The following is an 18645-nucleotide window of genomic DNA, read 5'->3' as shown; positions in this document are numbered from 1 at the left end:
TGAGGGACCAAGGAAGTGGCCTATGAGTGAAGTGTTAGGTGACCTGCAAAGGATCCTAGAGGGTGCTGACCATACGGTGCTCGTGCTCTGGGTCGCTGAAGATATCCACACGTGCGTCGGGGAAGATATCCACACGTGCGTCGGGGAAGATATTGGAACAAGGAGTAAGAGTTGTTTGTTGCTGAATTCGGGCATGGATCTGGTTGATTGACCTTGCTGGTCCTCAATGGATGAGTCCATGGCTCTTTTATATGGATCTGTTGGTTGATCTTGCTGATCTTCAACGGAGATTCCATTTTGATTTTTATAATAAGTGAATATATTGCCAAGTACTATGAGCTAGGAACTATTGAAACGGCCCCTGAGTGGACAGGTGGTGAGCATTTTGGTTGCCAATGATGCCATAGATACACCGATGAAGGAATGATTGGAAATTGGGATTCAACCAGATATTTTGGAGGATTATGATCAGTGATACTATGGTTTCATTAAAAGATTGTTTTAAAGACAGTTCAATCTATGAAAAAGGCAATTTCATATTGGGTGTGTAAGTGGTGTGACTAGTTTTAAGTTTGCATGAATATCCGGCTAGGGGATTTGGGAACTCTTTTCCCTGGTACCCTGGATAAAAGCTAACCAAACTCCTGATTGGATCCCATCACTACAGTGGTTGGGTGGTTGGCTAAAGCATGGGATTGAGGCTGGACTGATGGATCCCTAAAATGAGACGAAATTTCTGTTATGATACGTTAGATGAAGTAAATCTTGGATAAAAATTGTTCTATGGAAAAGAATCAACGGCTATGCCTCTCAATGAGGAAAAAAGCGTTGGTCTCTATGATCCAAGTGCAAGTCTTTTCCTTGATCTGTCTATGATACTTACGGGTTTGGTCAGATCAGTTCAGTTTGTTAAGACTCTTGACTATGTTAGAGTAAAATTATCCTGGAGGAATCGCCCGTGCTTTCCGGACGAGGAAAGTTTTTTTTCGGGTTCGGTTTTGGAAGAACCGAGGGATTAGTCTCTTGTCTGGATATCCGTGTGCAAGGCCTCGAGTGAGGGACCTTGCCCCATGCAAGAAGTGCTACTTCCGCTGCTCTGCAGCCCCCCCGAACTCATTGCGCAAAGGGGGCAGGGATCTTTTAGCTAGTATCAGAGCGAATTGGCTGAATTGGATCAACTAAGAAGCCAAAAATGTAATAAATTTATGTAGCAGTAAAAGGTTGGAATTGTGTGATGAAATTCATACAAATTGATATTCAGAATGAAATTCATAAATTGATAATTAGGTCTTCAGATGGAAGTACCGCAATTATATGGAATCCCTGACTTGCTTGAGGCCTAGACATGATGGTATTTACCTTATAGTTCCAAGGACCATGACTACCCGTATATATCAGGTATAACTGCAGCTCTTTACTGGCAATATATACGAGTAAATCTAAGAACTTGAAACTATAAGCAAAAATGCTATCTAGATGATGAATTTGAATGTGGTTGATATGATTTTAAAATTCTAGCTCAGAACTGATGAATTGATTTGGATTCTGATTGAAAAAAGATGATTCCTGAGTTTTTGTTGAAAAGCGATAAGCTGAGCAAAACCACAATGAGGATGAATGGGACGAGTCCCTATGATGATGTTCGTATAACTGGTATGACGATAAGAGGGAATTGATTACAGGGGGAAGATGCTGGACATTTTGAGAGGCTGGGGAGGAATCTTACAACCCCTGTGATTGTAAGACAATCTTTTGAGAAGTCGGGTATTGATTTTGTTGGACCCATTAGTCTAGTTGCACATCTGCCACCACAAGCCTGATATGTGATCGTGGCCACAAACTATTTTACAAAATGGGCAGAGGCAAGAGCCTCTAAGCGAGCAGATGCACAAACAATGGCTACGTTCTTATATGAACAAATCATTTCTAGATTAGGTTGCCCATTGGAATTAGTCAGTGATGATAGGGGTTCAAATTTCATTAATGAGGTGATTGATCACTTACTTGCTGGATTCCTTGTAGTCCACCAAAAGTCATCACCTTATTATCCATAGGCAAATGGTTAAGCGGAGAGTACAAATAAGATTTCATGTACTATCTTGACAAAAAAATTAGAAGCCAGTCGCACGGATTGGAAACTTAAGCTGACTGTAGCTTTATGGGCATATCAAGCATCGTATAAGTTAGTGACGATATATACTCCCTTTCATCTAGCTTATGGCATTGAGGCAGTCATGCCTATGGAGTACTTAGTTCTAAGCCTACAAATTAGTGTAAGAAAGGTTAACTAAAAATGCATTAGCCGAAAGATTAATTGATTTAGAGAAACTTGATGAAACCTGGCTAATTGCATCACGTGGGCTTATGGTCGAGAAATTTTGAAGAAAGCGTTGGTTTGACCGTAACCTAAAACAAAAGGAATTGGAAATAGGGGACTTGGTCCTCATGTATGGTGTTGGAAGCACTAGGAAAAAGAAACTTAAGTACAGAGGGTTAGGACCATTTAGAGTGTCCGAAATCACCCCTCAAGGGTTGGTTCAAATTGAAACTATTGAGGTTGTGCAAATGGAAGGGTACATCAATAGAAGCAAACTTAAGAAATATTACGAACCACTGACCCAAGAGATGCTCATGCAAGAGCATCTATTGAAACAAAAGAAAGAGATGGCCAAGGAAAAGTTCAAGCAAGCTCAAGGTGAAGCCAAGGCACAGGAAGCCAAGGCCAAACAGAGACTCAAGGAGAGAATATTACATGTGAGCATAGCTTCACTAACCCTCCTTGATGAGGATGACCTAGACATTGAGCCAGCGCACGATTCAGTGTAAAAGTCTCTACGACCGAAAGTCATGCAACGAGCATTGCATTAATTAATTAATACGCGATCATGTCATAACTTGATCTCTTATAAAAAAAACAAAAGCACTAGACAAACCTCACCTTGAGGCCACCAATGCACAACTCCAAAGTGTGCATTTGTCAACTACCAAAGTTGTGGGATTTTTAAATGTTAATATTTCCATAAGAAATAATCCCTTGGTTGGAAAGGTATTTGTCATGCCTACAAGATCTATAGAAGAAGAGATGATCCTTGGATGGTCCTGGATTTGTGCAAGTAATTGTAATACTCAGTGGGAAAAGAGGGCAGCACAACTCAATGAGGGCAAGGAGACCATTACCGTGCCATTATGGAGTCCCTTAAATAAAGGGAAATAGACAATGTTGGTTGGTACAAGGAAAGTGAGAATGTCATGTTGATGACATTGGTGCCAACGTGGATGTACAAGGAAAGTGAGAATGTCATGGTTGATGACATTAATGTCAATGTGGATGTACATTTACCATTAAAGGAGTCTACTAGTATATCTAGGCCACATGAGTGGAAATGGGAGTCCATGGTCAAGGAGATTGAGACATGATGTGAGCACTGAGATTAGTGTATTGGATAAAGGCAAGAAGAAGGTTAAAGGAATTGGCATTGGGAATGTAGGTTATGACTCATCTAGTTCAGAGAATCTTGATGATGTAACTTGGGAATCCTAGTGGGGGTAAGGACTCCAGGTGTAAAGCATGATAAGTATGTACCACCACATGCTAGAGCTCATGGAGCTTGTACTGCCCCATAGCCATTAAGGAGGTTGCAAAGGGTGATATATCTAGTGCAGAGGTCAAAATAAAGGAAAAATGCATTACATTATGCATATATGACATCTATGGTGAAGCATGTGGAGCCTACTTGTTTTGATGAGGCTATTGGGCAAAGAAGTTTGGGACAAAGCTATGGATGAAGAGATGGATGCATAGATACATAATAATACATGGAATTTGGTTACATTACCAAATTTCAAGTGTAAGATTCCCCCCTCTAGCTTTTGAGGTGTGCAGGTGTAAGAACCTCCCCTTCTGATCTTATAACTATTCCCCTCTCTGAAATAAAAGAAAGATCTTGTTTTACCCTGTTTTGGCCTGGAAAGAGAAAATGTCTAGAGGGAGGTAATTCAAAATTGAGATATTTTTGGATATAAAAATCCTCCTAGTATCTAAAATGGTTTCCCCTGAAATAGAAATTCAAAAAGAACTTTCCAATGTGCAATTGGAATGAATTGAAAATAGGTATAAAGGACCTTAGCCTAAGGGTCCAGATTTTTAGAAATTTTTAGATTATGGTCCAATTATTAAGGTTCCTATGGACCAATAAGATTAATCCAAATGTAGGGAGAAGATAAATTGAAGAATAAAAGAAACCCCCCCCCAAAAATGAGTAAATGCTCACATAAGATGAAGAGTGGACTAAGGACCAAAGAAAAGAATTAAGAAACTGAATTTTGACACCTCAGTGGGGATCTCCCCTCATGAAGTAGGTGCCTTTTTCTCATCATTACTCCCAATTTCTAATCAATAAAATGAGATATTTTCATCTCTCCTCTCTCCTGTTTCAAAACTAGATCCAAAAGTAAGCTGAACTGACCCAAAAATGATGAGAAATTGACTAAACTGATCTGGAAAATTCTAGAATCAATTTGCTTGGTTAGAGGCTCACTTTTTCCTATAAATAGAAGCCTCCCCCTTTGTAAAGGTTAATGGTGTGTATGCACTGTTACTCTACTTCTGTCCTGAGCCATCTACATTGAATTTTTTAATAATTCAATTGTTTTTGGCCTAATCCTCTCCAAAGTGAATTGGTGGCCACTCTTGCCTCAAACAAGAGTAGAACCCTCAATCCCTCAAGCCAAAGGAGAGCTTACAAGCTTCGTGTAAGCTAATTTTCTTACTTTGTTTACGAATTTTAATGAAAAATCTATGGTTTTCTTGATTTTTATGTTTTGCAAATGATTGAATTAAATTCAAATGCTATGCCTTTGATGAAAAGGCCACCCCCTTCTCTTCTTTACATTCCAACCTTTCTTAATCCTAGAAAGATTAACTAAGTGATTAATTAAACTCTTCTTATTGTTTACTCTCTTGAATTTAGAAAATTGTGTAGATTAGAGTTCTATAATTCTAAATTGGGTTAATTAAGTAAACAAAGATAGATAAAAATGAGAAATGGTCAGCCATACAAAGGAGGCTATGATAAAATTTTTCAAAATTTTATGAAAAAGAAAGTTTGTTTTTATGTTATTCCAAAAGAGTAATTCCCACCATTTTTGCATCTAAAAGAAATATTCTAATTACTCCATGTACATATTCACCTATGAATATGCATGGATATCATTGATATTAATTATTAAATTTGATTTCTATGCATAGAAAGATGCATAAAGGAATTTTTTTATTACAAAAGTGTTATTCTGATTAAATTTGATTTCTATGCATACAAAGATGCATAAAGGAATTTTTTTATTACAAAAGTGTTATTCTGATTAAATTTGATTTCTATGCATACAAAGATGCATAAAGGATTCTTTTTAATTTGTTACAAAAGTGTTATTCTGATTAAATTTGATTTCTATGCATAGAAAGATGCATAAAGGAATTTTTTAATTACAAAAGTGTTATTCTGATTAAATTTGATTTCTATATGCATAGAAAGATGCATAAAGAAATTTTTTCAATTACAAAAGTGTTATTCTGATTAAATTTGATTTCTATGCATAGAAAGATGCATAAAGGAAATTTTTTAATTACAAAAGTGTTATTTTGATTAAATTTGATTTTTATGCATAGAAAGATGCATAAAGGAATTTTTTTGAATTACAAAAGTGTTACTCTGATTAAATTTGATTTCTATGCATAGAAAGATGCATAAAGGAAATTTTTTTATTACAAAAGTGTTATTCCAATTAAATTTGATTTCTATGCATAGAAAGATGCATAAAGGATTTTTTTTTATTACAAAAGTGTTATTTTGATTAAATTTGATTTCTATGCATAAAGGATTTTTTTATTACAAAAGTGTTATTCTAATTAAATTTGATTTCTATGCATAGAAAGATGCATAAAGGAAATTTTTTTATTACAAAAGTGTTATTCTGATTAAATTGGATTTCTATGCATAGAAAGATGCATAAAGGAATTTTTTTAATTATAAAAGCGTTATTCTTATAAAAACTAATTTTTATGCATAAATAGATGCATAAAGAAATTCTTTTTATTTTAAAAGTGTTATTCCTATTAAATTTGATTTTATGCATAAAAAGGATTTTTTTATAAAAGTGTTATTCCCATTGAAGTTGATTTTTATGCATAAATAGATGCATAAAAGGATTTTTTTAATAAAAGTGTTATTCCCATTGAAGTTGATTTTTATGCAAAAATAGATGCATAAAGAATTTTTATATCAAAATTAGAATTCTCTTAAATTCTATGTTTAAATTCTATGAGTATTTGATAAATGAATAATTAAATACTCTAAGAGAGAAATTTCTATTGTTATATATTCACACGGATTGAAAAAAGAAAATTCAAGAAATCTATCGAGATCGAAATATTCAGATATATGATTAATTTATTCCTCATTGGAATTCGTAACGAATTTAGAAATCAGTTAAGTGAATATTCAAAGAAAGAAATTTAGTAAAATAGTAACTGAATTATCAAACCTTTTCGAGAAAGATAGTTCAGGAAACATTTTATCCGACTCGAACCTTGAATCAGACTATGACCAAGACCAAACTCTTTCATCAGTTTCGAGGAAAGAAGGTGTGATTAGTTTAGAAAAATACATTAAAAACTCGTGCCAAATCTAAAACTATGTTTGAGACCCTTCGAATTGATCTGTGAATCATTATAGAATTCGAGGAATTTTGGTATGAAATTCAGAATTTCGATCAAGAAGTTTTGGGGATACTGATTTAAGAAATACCCCTTGTATTCAAAAGAAAATCAAACTGAAAACTTGCATAGAAATCCTGTTTGCTTAAAGGATTGTCTTACGCCAGAATGGATGTGATGACATGTGAATCAGATAGATGTGAATGATGGATGTATGAGATGTGATGTGAATGAATGGATGGATGAGATGTGATGTGAATAGATGTGATGAGATGTCATGTGAATTAGATAGGTGTGAATGATGTAGATGTGTATGTGAAGAATGGATGTGAATGCGTACGTGAAGACCTGTGGTCATGCCCAAAAACCTTGTGCTAAATCAGGCCTTAAGACCATAGAACCATATGCTCGGATCCAAGTGCAAGTCTTTTCCTTGATCTGACTATGGGACTTACGGGTACGGTCAGATCAGTTCAGTTAGTTAAGGCTTTTGACTACATTAGAGAAAAAATATCCTGGAGGAATCGCCCGTGCTTTTCGGGCGAGGGAAGTTTTTCCGGGTTCAGTTTTGGAAGAACCGTGGGATTAGTCTCTTGTCCGGATATACATGGCCGAGGCCCCGACGAGTGAGGGACCCTGCCCCATGCAAGAAGTGCTACTTCCACTGCTAGCACCCCTGAATTCGTTGCGCGGAGGGGACAGGGATCTTTCATCAAGAATGTGATTGACTATAAATGTTATAAGGTCAAATGTATGGATCCTTTAAAAGAGATAAGGCAAGCTACTTGGTGTGAGATGATGTTGAATTGAGAGCTATGAGTGTTTAGGTGTGTCTCTTGCATTCTCTTCTAATATCTTTTTATGGTATCAGAGCTAGAAGCTCTCAATCTAGAGTTTATTGAGTGAGTGAGAGAGAGGAAAAATTTTGGCTTTTTGAGCTTTCCATTGGAGCCATGGAGCAAAGAGAAGCTGTGGAGAATCACAAGTCATCAAATTTGAAATCTTTTCCTACTAGGTAAGCGTAGTTAAACACCCTAGAGTGGATTGTAGGTATTTGAGCAAGATTGAAGCAAAAGACAAGCTATCCCAAGCATTACAAGAGGGATGTTTTTTGAGCTCACCACCATTGAAGCTTGGAAGAAGCACTAGTGAATGTATTTCCTTAAACCACTACCACAGAAGGCACGTGTACTTGATGTATGGTTGATTAGATAAGAGAATGATTGCATTGGCAAGACATTGAATCATTGGAACAAGCAACAACAGATTTGCAGGTTTACTTGATAGTGCATTGAAGCCCACATGCATGGAAGCAAGCATTTAATGAACATTGGCATCTTTGGTGGCATGTATGCACTCCATAAAGCTTGTATAGGAACCCTAGCTCACACTTGAGCTCAACCAGAGCCTATTAAAACTTCTATGGTAGTAGGAAACAACCTGCAGATTAACACAAACTGCAAACAGTGAGCTTGTGTGAAGTTTGAAGCTTAAACAAGGTAAGTGGGTGGTTAAACAATCAAAGTGTGATGTATTAAAGAATTAACACTTGTGATTGAAGTGCCTAAGCTCATAGCTACCTTTACCAATCAAAAACTAGGAGGACAAAAGAGGTGACAGATGGAATGTTATGTCATATCTAGGATACACACTGTCCCAAGGTTGCATGGGATACATTGGTAAAGTTATATGACACAACTACTCAACTAAAGAAGATGTAATTTAAAATAAAAGATACATAATGTGACATGGAACAATAGGAACATAAATGACTATGTGTAGGAGATTAAAGGATGTTCAGATGTAGTTGCATCTATTGGTTCACATATGGAAGATGATGATTTGGTTTCTATTACATTAAATGGTCTGGGTAAAGGTTATAAGGCATTTGAAACCTTTATCAGGGTTAAAGGTGGTGATCCCCTAGATTTTAATGAGAGTTGGTATCTTTACTTATTGTGGAGGAAATGAAGCTTGCATTTGGGCCAAAAACGTCTCAAAATGGGCTGTGTAAGGAATTTCGCTAACTTGCTAATTAGTAGAATGTTGACGGTCAAAACGGCTCCAAATTTAGCCGTTTTGGGTATTTAAAGCGTATCTATCTGATTGAATACGTATCTAAGTGCATATTTTAAAATCTAAAAAAATATATCGTTTTCATGCTACTCTTTAATGGCTCGATGTCGTGCCATGGCACGTCTATGATGTGAATCCGTGCATGTGAGGCCATCAAATACACATCCAGATGCATGGGGTTAAGTGCCATGACGAGTCATTATATGATGCCATGTACATATGTTCATATTGTATATGAGGTTCAATAAGACAAGCTGAGGCTGAGTCAGATTTAGGAGTTTTTTGTATATGAGTATGGAGGATGATGTTTTTGCTGTTACTCAGAGCTCATGGGCAAGTTAGAAGCATCCAGTTATATATGATGGCATGAGGGCATACCAATGCACAAAGGAATCCATGTTGAAGTGTTTGAGGAAATTGTTGTGACCATTAGAAAGAAGGGAATATCATACCTAAAAGACAAGAATAGTGTCGTGAAAGATGGACTAGCGCTAAGGATATGCCTTGCAATGAGAATTCTAACCTTAATGCTAAGGTTAGAAGAAATATATAATGGGATATGCCTTGCAATGAGAATTCTAGCCTTAATGCTAAGGTTAGAAGAAACATATAATGGGTGGCAGCGTACGTGGAAAAGGGAAAACATTTCTCTTATTTAGAATTTTCTGGAACAAGCGCAGTATATTGTAAATGGAAAATTCGGACGAGTAGCTGCAAAAAAGGTGGTATGCGCGACTTCTCCGCGGGAAGGAAATAGAAAAAGGACCGGAGGCTCACGGCGAAAACCAGAGTGATAGAGAGTTTTCTGCAGCGTTGGAGAACAGCGTCAAAAAGACCAGACATTTTTATTTCAAATATATATAGTTTGTATGCGCTTTGTAGGTATTAGATTTAGAGAGTAAATCTTGTACTACATAATGACATAATTATGTGAAAATCCATTTTCATAAACCAATACTGAAGCGGGAGCAGCGCCGCGTTTCTTCCTCATATAATCAACATCGAAGCGACTTTGGAGACAAGCTTAAGTTAAAGAAAAACAATGTGTAAATCCACGTGTTCAGATAAGTTTTTTTTCTCTTTACCTTATTGGACTTGAGAAAAGGGTAAGACCATAAATCCTTAAAGGATTCGAAGTTGAGAAAGCTTGGTGAACAAGCTAATGGTTGTTTAATTCAGAACTTGAAGTTTTGTGGAAAAAGGTATCCTCTTAGCACATTCAAATCACGGGATTGTGGTCTATCTTCTGCTTGATTGAATTCTGGAAGCCATGAGCATGTTATGCCATCTTTTGTTTGTGAGATGTTAGAACAATAAGGCAGGTTTTCAGGTGAAAAAGAGCATCATGATATAATGGTTTTGATGACACTGGATGTAATGGATGTAACTGGCCACATGTATATTGGAAAAATTGGAAGGCTTTGTTATACACACATGTGAATGGTTCAAAGGATTTCATGCAATTCTGAGCAATCATCTGGGTGAATTCAAGGATGTATTGAGGCAAATTGACACATGTATTTGTCATTGGAAGTAGTGATGTTCAATACTCCTTGGGAAATTCTGTGCATGAAATTCCTTGTTGGATTTGACATTCACTCTCACAGCTAGAAGTCTCGTACTTTCCTGGCTGTACCGCACACTTCACGACAACTTTGGTGAACCCGACGTGAAACTGCTGGGGTGAGAGTGTGGTGAAATATACAGGGAAGCTATGGCTGAGAATTCTGAGGGTCAGGGGGTTCATTTTGACCCCGGAGTTATGCAGATGTTTCAAATGTTTACCATGTACATGCAACAGCAACAAGCTGCTGAGAGGGGACAGATTTCCACGACCAAGGCATTACAATCAATTGTGAAAAAGGTAGATCAATTTGATGGGAAGGACATTACAAAGTACCTGCGTAATTATATAAAGGAGATGGAGCTAAACAGGGTGACTGAGGAGGATATGATTCGAAGTTTCGAGCTGGTATGCGTTCCTGAAATAAGGGAGCGCATAAAAGGATTGCAGACAGCACAGGGTGGCAGAAATTGGGAAGAGTTCAAGCTTGCTTTAAAGGATGAATACTTCATGGAGGATTCTGAGCGAGTGACCAAACGAACTTTCTTGGAATGGGTCACAAAACCTAAAATGGGAATTTCTGCCACAGAATTGCTAAGGGAGTTTGAGAAGCGTTATGCCCAGTTGTCAAGAATAGAGCGTGCAACTTTGGATAGAGAAAAGACAGAGCTCTTCTTGCAAGCAGCTGGGAAAGATCTCCAGGAGAAATTGGAAATCCTCCTTGAGGATAAGAATACAGAACAGGGATTAAAGAGTGATTGGAATGATGTTGAGGATGCAGTCACTATGTTAGCAAAGCGGCAGCGGAGGAGGGATAAAATGGTGATGGGCTCAGCAACCCCCATAACTGCTGTCACCCCTGAGAATCTATCCAAACCAGCTGCTACAATTCCTAAGATAGATGGGCCGATGGATGAGCTTATCAAGGGTATGCGTGATTTAAAATTGAAGATGTCCAGGATTGAAGAAAAAGGTCTACCATTGGGGCAGGCTTCTATGCAAAGGCCTCAAACCAAAGAAGGGTTTACATATAGATGCATATGGTGTGATGACCCAGAGCATGCAAAGAAGGATTGTACCAGCTATAAAGAAGCTCTTAAAAATCAACTTGTGTTCTTCAAAGATGGGAAAATCCATCTTACAGAGACTGGTCTTCCATTGAGTACAAACTTTGGGAAAGGAGGGATGAAAAAGCTGGTGGAGGATATGGCTGCTAGTCATGCCATTTCTATGGTTGAGGCAGCAACCTATGGATTAAAGGTTGGACAACTAAAGCAGGGATTTGAGAATGATGAGGATTATGAGAATGAGAATTTTTGGCCATCAACAATGGAATTAATTGCATCAAAGAAAGTGTCAAAACAAGCTTTGCATGAGGCAGGTGATTGTATACGTCTTGAGACTGGCTGGGAGGAGCCTGTGGATTCTTTATCCATTCATGCCTATATTGCCAAATGCCAAAATAATGAGGCACAGGTAGAGGAGAAGCGAAAAAGGGAAAATGAGGAAGGAGGGCCATCAAAAAGAGTTACACGTGGAAGTGAAAAGAAGGATCCTGGGCCATCACATATGCCTCCACAGCATAGCAGACCTCCACATGATGTTTCAATGGAAGAAGTGCCAGCAAAAATGAAGGAGAAGGGTAAAGGGAAAAGTCCACTCTATAAGCTTCAATATGATATTGAAGTTGCAACAGATCTCAAAAAGGTGCTTGAAGAGAGAATTCTAAACAGCAGGGTGGAATTCACACTAGGGGAAGTCTTGGGGATTGCAAAGAAAGAATTTCATGATGAGATAATTGATATTCATTAGGAACTCAATGGAGTCTTCTTGGGCCCTTTTATTTGGCAGTTTAAGGGAGTCAAACCTTTTCTCTTAAGAAGAAACGTTTTCTAATTTGAAGCTTCAAAACGGCTACTTTATTCGAATTTGAATTTTGGGGGGAAAATGGAATTTAAAATCTAGCGGATAAAACCATATCATGTAACATATCTATGGAAAGCTCTTGATGCGTAGATCACGGATCTGTAATCTCCGCTCAAATCGGAGCTTGTATGTAGAAGTTATGGAGGTCCGAAAATTGTAAAATTGCCCCCTCCCCTTTTTGGGGAAAAAAGTGCACCCTTTGACCACTCTTACACCTCTCTTACAAACCATTGGTTTTTGCTTACATGGCGGGCTCCTATTTGTCAAAAAGTTAAACGTTTCCATAACCTCATGGCAAATTAAAGGGCCCAAAAAGACTCCATTGAGTTCCTAATGATACGAAGAAAAAGGCAGTCCATAATTGAATCTATTCCATCACAAGGGGAGGCAAGCACTTCCAAGACTCATGGTGTACAGGTACAGAAAAAGGAAGAGAGAGAAAATGTGGTGGAATGTAATCACTCTGCTGATGGGGCACGACAAGTGCGTTTTGTGGAAGAGGATGATGAAAAAGAAGTTCTTACAAAGAGTCATTACTCCAGGAGTCATTGGGCAAGAGCAACCACTGAAACCCTTGTCAAGATAGGTGATTTGGAAGAGCCGTATGTCGCTCTAATTGATCATGGGTCTGAAATAAATCTTATGGCTAAAAATCTCTACAACAAATGTAAGTGGCCAATGGATGTGGATCATGGGTGGATGATTAAAGTAGCTAATAATTCATCTGGAGAGCTTTATGCAGCATGTCCAAATGTAAGGGTAACTATAGGGGATGTGAAGGATGATCAGAATTTCTTTGTTCAGGAGATGTCATCGTATCCCCTCATTCTTGGGCAACCCTACATTACAGCTGTAAGGATGGAAACAAAGGTTTTGGATGATGGTTCAGCTTATGCAAGAATAAGGAGTAAAGATGGCAAAAAAGCTGTTCAGTTTTTGACAGTTTGCATTAATCATGAAAGGAATCGTGAATCTCTTCGGGCACAGTCACTCCCAAAGATAAACAGAGAGTTCATGAATTACAGGGAGATGAGGGATTTTGGCCAGGTGCCATTGTAAAGCGGGATTCCAATGGTACAAGGGGAAATGAGTTCTCGCAGGACTCAATCAATGTAAATAGTTTTTCAGCAAATTTTCAGGGATTCTCCAGCTATGGGTCACTGGTTTTTGTAAAAAGCAAGAATTTAAAGCGTGGCATGCAAAAACATATACAAAATGAACAAAAAAGTTTTGAGCAGTGTGGTCTTTTGGAGAAGAATGAGTTTATTTCAGGGGTGCTTGATGAGGTGTCATTTATAGATACTATGGATGTGCTTTTTGATATGGGAAGAGCATGCTTACAGGGTGGAAATGAAATCATAAAGGTCTCATCTGTGGAGATGTATGATATAATCCAGGAATTTGAGGGGGTGGAATGTAAAAACATGAATTGTGAGATGGATGCTCATGTTGATACAAAGTACAAAACGGTTGCAAAGAAGGTGAAACCAGTTGCCTTGCCCTTGCCACCAGGAAGCAAGGAGAAGATAGATGAAGCTTCTATGCAGCCAAATCTTAGAGATCCGAAGAAAATTGGGCATAAATTTACTCAAGAAACTCTGAAAGAGCTGAAGATTGGTGAGAGGGATTTTCTGTTGCCAGTTGAAAGGGAATGCTTTGAGGAGATGCTTGTAAAACATGGGAAAGCTTTTGCCTTTCAGCCGCATGAGATAGGTTGTGTTGATCCAAGTGTAACAGCACCAATGGTAATCTTTACTGTTCCACATGTGCCCTGGAACCTGCGGCCAATTCCAGTACCAAAGGCTCTCTTACCAAAGTTGATGGAATTACTAAAGGAAAAGATCAGGATGGGAATCTTGGAGCCTTCATGTGCCCCATATTCCAACAGATGGTTTACTGTACCAAAGAAAAATGGGACATTGCGCTTTATTCAAGACATGCAACCTGTAAACAAAGTCACAATCAGGAATGTGGGAGCAGGTCCAATTGTGGATGAGTTTGCAGAAGCATTTGCAGGAAAAGCTATATACTCTATGGGTGATCTGTATTCGGGATATGATCAGTTCCAGCTGGATATACAAAGCAGGGACTTGACCACAATGAGAACTCCTTTGGGATTAGTAAGGATGTGTACCTTACCACAGGGAGCCACTAACTCGGTGGCACATATGATGAATGGAATGAATAAAGTCTTACGAGACTTCATACCACAAAAAACTATGCCATTTTTGGATGATGTGCCAATAAAGGGCTGTGATGAGAAAGATAAAGATGAGGATTTAGATTCAAAAGGGTGCCGCAAGTTTGTGGCAGATCATATAAAGGATTGTGACATGATTCTATCCAGGCTTGAAGAAGTGAATCTTACTTTATCTGGGCAGAAATCAGTGTTTGGGGTTGGTGAAGTGCTAATAGTGGGACATCTTTGTAGTACTAGTGGGCGCCGTCCTTGTCCAGCCAAGATAGATGCAATACAAAGAATGAAGGAAATATGCATTAATGTTACAGAGCTGAGGAGATTTCTTGGAGCATGCGTCTTTTATGTTATTTGGATCCCACATTATGCACATGTAGCAGATCCTCTTTATCAGCTTTTGAGGAAAAATCAAAAATTTTTGTGGAGTGAAGTACATATTAAAGCTATGCGGAAGCTGAAATATTTGCTCCAATCATCACCCATTTTGAGAAAGGCAGATTATGAGTGTGGCAGGCCTGTGATTGTTACAGTTGATACTAGTCCTACTGGGATAGGATGGGCAGTAGGGCAAGATGATGAGGATGATCATAGGTATGTAATTAGATTTGGAGCAAAGGTATTAAGCTTTCGGCAGCGAAAGTATCCACAGATCAAGAGAGAATTATGGGGGATAGTCACTGCTCTAAAATGTGAAAAAGAATATCTTATTGGGGCATCTGTACTTGTGGAAACTGATTGCTTGCCACTTCTTGGGATGATAGCAAGTTGTACCACTCCAGATATTGCTATGCTTAGGTGGATTGCTTATATCAAGTCACTAAATCCTGAGTTTGAGCATATTGCGGGAAAAGATAATCCAGTTGCAGATATGCTATCACGAGCCAGGTATGAAGATGAGGAAGAGATGATTAGTGACATTGATGATGTCGGTACAAAGTTCTATACTACAGCATATGCAAAAGGAGATCATATTTGCCTATCAAATGCACTTGAGTCTTTTATTGAGGAAATATATGAAGGAGATTGGTTGCTTATTGGTCAATATTTGAGTACTCTGACAAGGCAAGAAAATTGGTCTGACTCAGAATTTAAGAGGATCCGCAGAAAAGCATATGGTTACTTTCTAAAGGATGGGTATCTCTGGAAGCATCCTAAGCAGAGGAATGCTATGCCACAGAGAGTCATATGTGATAAAGAGACTCAAGGAAAGCTTGTGAAAGAATTCCATGAGAGTCTTTGGGCTGGGCATAGAAGTGTGTGGGCCACCTTTACCAAAATAAAGGAATAAAAATGGTGGAGAGGAATGTACAAGGATATTTCCCAATATGTGGAAACATGCATAGTATGCCAAATGTACTCGAATGTGAGGCATCGTGATGGCTTGCAACCAACCTACCCACCTGCCGTGCACTACAAATGGGTAGTGGATCTAGTTACAATGCCTTTGGGAATTTGGCAGATGCGGTATATAGCACTTGCAAGAGAAGATTTGACAAATCAGGTAGAAGGGCGTGCTCTTAGAACAAAGAGTACAGAAACAGTATGCAAATTTCTCTTGGAAGATGTGATCTGCCGATATGGTTGTGTTGGGAAAATAACAGCTGATAGGGGTGAGCTAGACGTTGAAGAAGCAAGGGAATTCTTCTCTAGAATTGGTATCAAACTGTCTCTAACATGTGCTTACAATCCTGAGGGCAATGGGAAAAGTGAGCGAGGACATCCTCCAATCATTAAAGCTTTGGCTAAGGCATGCAGAGAAAGAATGAGAGAGTGGCCAAAGCTGCTACCATATGCCTTGTGGGCTGACCGTACAACTCATAGCTCAGTGACAGGATACATGCCTGCAGAATTAATGTATGGTCAGAAGCCAGTGATGCCAGTTGAAGAAGTAATTCTAACTTGGAATGTATTGCCCTGGGTGGAAGGATTGAGCAGAGATGACCTCCTTGCATTGCGAATAAGACAGTTGGAGAGGAGGCCTGAAGATGTAGAGCTTGCTAAAGCTCGCTTGAAAGATGCAAGGTTGAAAAATAAAGAAAGATTTGATAGTAGACACAGACTCCGGCCAAAACCTATTGAAGAAGGTGATTGGGTTCTAATGTATGACAGTAGCCTTGACAACCAATTCACTGTTCAAAGAAAATTTGCAAAAAGATGGTTTGGCCCTTACATTGTCAAGCATGTGCATGGAAATGCCACGTATACTCTGTGTGAGCTTGATGGAACAGAAGTAAAGAATCTTGTGGCTGGCAAAAGAATCAAGATATTTAAAAGAAGGCATGATGGTGATCCTTTTGATTCACAAGAGATTCAGGATGAGAGGTTTGACAGTGGTAGTATGGATATGATTGAAGAGGAAGAGGATAATCTTCCTGGAACTGCTGAAGATGAAGACGACATTCAGCTATATGTGGACCTTGATGATGATTTGGCACATACCAGAGGATGTGCAGGTTTAGAGGGGGTGGATGTCGTGCCATGGCACGTCTATGATGTGAATCCGTGCATGTGAGGCCATCAAATACACATCCAGATGCATGGGGTTAAGTGCCATGACGAGTCATTATATGATGCCATGTACATATGTTCATATTGTATATGAGGTTCAATAAGACAAGCTGAGGCTGAGTCAGATTTAGGAGTTTTTTGTATATGAGTATGGAGGATGATGTTTTTGCTGTTACTCAGAGCTCATGGGAAAGTTAGAAGCATCCAGTTATATATGATGGCATGAGGGCATACCAATGCACAAAGGAATCCATGTTGAAGTGTTTGAGGAAATTGTTGTGACCATTAGAAAGAAGGGAATATCATACCTAAAAGACAAGAATAGTGTCGTGAAAGATGGACTAGCGCTAAGGATATGCCTTGCAATGAGAATTCTAACCTTAATGCTAAGGTTAGAAGAAATATATAATGGGATATGCCTTGCAATGAGAATTCTAGCCTTAATGCTAAGGTTAGAAGAAACATATAATGGGTGGCAGCGTACGTGGAAAAGGGAAAACATTTCTCTTATTTAGAATTTTCTGGAACAAGCGCAGTATATTGTAAATGGAAAATCCGGACGAGTAGCTGCAAAAAAGGTGGTATGCGCGACTTCTCCGCGGGAAGGAAATAGAAAAAGGACCGGAGGCTCACGGCGAAAACCAGAGTGATAGAGAGTTTTCTGCAGCGTTGGAGAACAGCGTCAAAAAGACCAGACATTTTTATTTCAAATATATATAGTTTGTATGCGCTTTGTAGGTATTAGATTTAGAGAGTAAATCTTGTACTACATAATGACATAATTATGTGAAAATCCATTTTCATAAACCAATACTGAAGCGGGAGCAGCGCCGCGTTTCTTCCTCATATAATCAACATCGAAGCGACTTTGGAGACAAGCTTAAGTTAAAGAAAAACAATGTGTAAATCCACGTGTTCAGATAAGTTTTTTTTCTCTTTACCTTATTGGACTTGAGAAAAGGGTAAGACCATAAATCCTTAAAGGATTCGAAGTTGAGAAAGCTTGGTGAACAAGCTAATGGTTGTTTAATTCAGAACTTGAAGTTTTGTGGAAAAAGGTATCCTCTTAGCACATTCAAATCACGGGATTGTGGTCTATCTTCTGCTTGATTGAATTCTGGAAGCCATGAGCATGTTATGCCATCTTTTGTTTGTGAGATGTTAGAACAATAAGGCAGGTTTTCAGGTGAAAAAGAGCATCATGATATAATGGTTTTGATGACACTGGATGTAATGGATGTAACTGGCCACATGTATATTGGAAAAATTGGAAGGCTTTGTTATACACACATGTGAATGGTTCAAAGGATTTCATGCAATTCTGAGCAATCATCTGGGTGAATTCAAGGATGTATTGAGGCAAATTGACACATGTATTTGTCATTGGAAGTAGTGATGTTCAATACTCCTTGGGAAATTCTGTGCGTGAAATTCCTTGTTGGATTTGACATTCACTCTCACAGCTAGAAGTCTCGTACTTTCCTGGCTGTACCGCACACTTCACGACATCGTCTCGAAATTTGTCCTCTTTTGGTGACTACGCGGCAAAATGACCATTCTCTCCAAACGCGCTCTTATCCATTCTCCAAAAAAATTTCACTCCTCTGCTTCTCTAAAAATTTCACAAGCTACATCTCATTCTCATTCTTCTGTGTCTCTCAT

The sequence above is a fragment of the Cibotium barometz genome, chromosome 48 (assembly GCF_041138505.1).
Source record: "Cibotium barometz isolate CiBa-2024 chromosome 48, ASM4113850v1, whole genome shotgun sequence".
Lineage (NCBI taxonomy): Eukaryota > Viridiplantae > Streptophyta > Polypodiopsida > Cyatheales > Cibotiaceae > Cibotium > Cibotium barometz.
The sequence above is the reverse complement of the archived record's forward strand: the minus strand, read 5'-3'. Positions refer to the sequence as shown.